The sequence below is a fragment of the Alexandromys fortis genome, unplaced genomic scaffold (genome assembly GCF_014885135.2).
Source record: "Alexandromys fortis isolate MF-2015 unplaced genomic scaffold, M_Fortis_MF-2015_v1.1 scaffold_4, whole genome shotgun sequence".
NCBI classification, from domain to species: Eukaryota; Metazoa; Chordata; class Mammalia; order Rodentia; family Cricetidae; genus Alexandromys; species Alexandromys fortis.
The window spans coordinates 1812946-1814588 of record NW_026067944.1 but is presented as its reverse complement, the minus strand read 5'-3'; positions in this window follow the sequence as shown (position 1 = coordinate 1814588).

Here is a 1643-nt window from a genome sequence, read left to right as displayed (position 1 = left end):
TTTAGTAAAAGAGAGGCCTGGCAAAAGCCCAGAGAAGCCATAAGATAAACCTTTGTATTGGCTAGCCAAGTTGTGAATTCAAAGGGAAAAAAATTTGAAGGAAATTGAAAGTGTTGCTCCTTGAACACACAGATTAAAAGAAAAGAAAGAAGCCTTAGTGCTGAAAGCAGGGAAGTTTCAGTGGTCTGGACAGAAGATCAAATAAGCCGCAGGGTTCTCATGAGCCAAAGCGTGGGTCCAGGCAAGGCTATAGCTCTTAGCGAGCTGTAGAAGAAAAGTCTCAAGCTAGTGGAGGCTGTCCTGCGGCATCTGGAGACTGCTGCTGTCTTCATGACATAAAATGCAAGTGAGAAATGACACACTATGTGAGAACGCGGCTAAGTTCTTGGTGAAGGTGGCCACCCTCCCCTGAGATTTCCACTGCAGATGGAACAGCCTCAGACTGGAAGAAGGTGCTGTCCGCCAGGGATTTCAACCCTGGACAGACATCAGTGGCCTCTCCAAGGCCTCTTACACAGGCTCTCTCTCCTGTTGAGGGTTACTGCAACGGGAAACTTGAGTTGAGTCTGATGCTCAGACACCATTTCAGGGATGCCAGAAGCCTCAAGTGTTAACTGAATTTATGATGCCCATGCTCTGCAAATGAAACAAAGAGGCTGGGTCCCAGCACATCTGTGCCTAAGATGGTTCACCGACATTTTCAAACTCACTTTTGATACCAACTGCTCAGAAGGAAAGATTCTTTAGAACTTATCACTGCTCACCTGGCCACCCAAGAGCCCTAACAGTGAGGTACAGCCAGACTTGGGGGCGCTCTGACTTTCCTTTCTATTTATACGCATAGCACCTATTCTGTGGCCCAAGGATCAAACAGTTATTTTTAGCTTTTGAAGCTTATTTAGAAAATACATTTTAAAAGTTGTAGCTAACACAGATAATGCTTTCTCTAAGGCATCAAATCAAGTTGAAAACTTCATTGAGAGACTTTGCCATTTGTAATGCCACTGGGAACACTCGTGATCCACGGGAGGAGGCCAAGTGTGGGAAGAGTCCATGCCGCCTCTCTCAGATGACTTTAAGGCCCCAGTTGAGCAAAGCGACTGTAGATGTGACAGACAAAGGAAGAAGACTCAGTGTCAGGCAGGGTCTGAACACAGGCTGAATTGTTGAAATCTCATGAGAAACATTGATGCATGGGGACTTGCTTCTGATGAGGTGCAATCGACTCCACTACAGATCCTTGGACATGGCTGCTATGACAACAAAGGATTTGGGATGCTCCGTACTCAGCTGGTAAGACAGGAGTGAAGTTTGAGAGTACAGATTTCAGTTTTCAAAGATTTATATCCACACATACGCAGACTTACTTAGGCTGACTGTAGCATGCTCGAGTGAATTGGGGTAGGTGAGTTTGTAGACACCAGGACACCCAATCACATCTAACCAGTTTTGAAATGGAAACATCTTCTTCCTCTCAAAAACTTGTCAGGATCCTGTCTCTGGCCCCTACCCTAGATAGACGTCATGTCCTGTGACTCCCACTTCAATAGTCTCAACTTCTATAAGACTTCTATCTCTGACTCCACGGAGTTTGGGTCAAGTGTTCTGCCTTGGTATTTTTGTAGTCAAGTATCTAACATAGT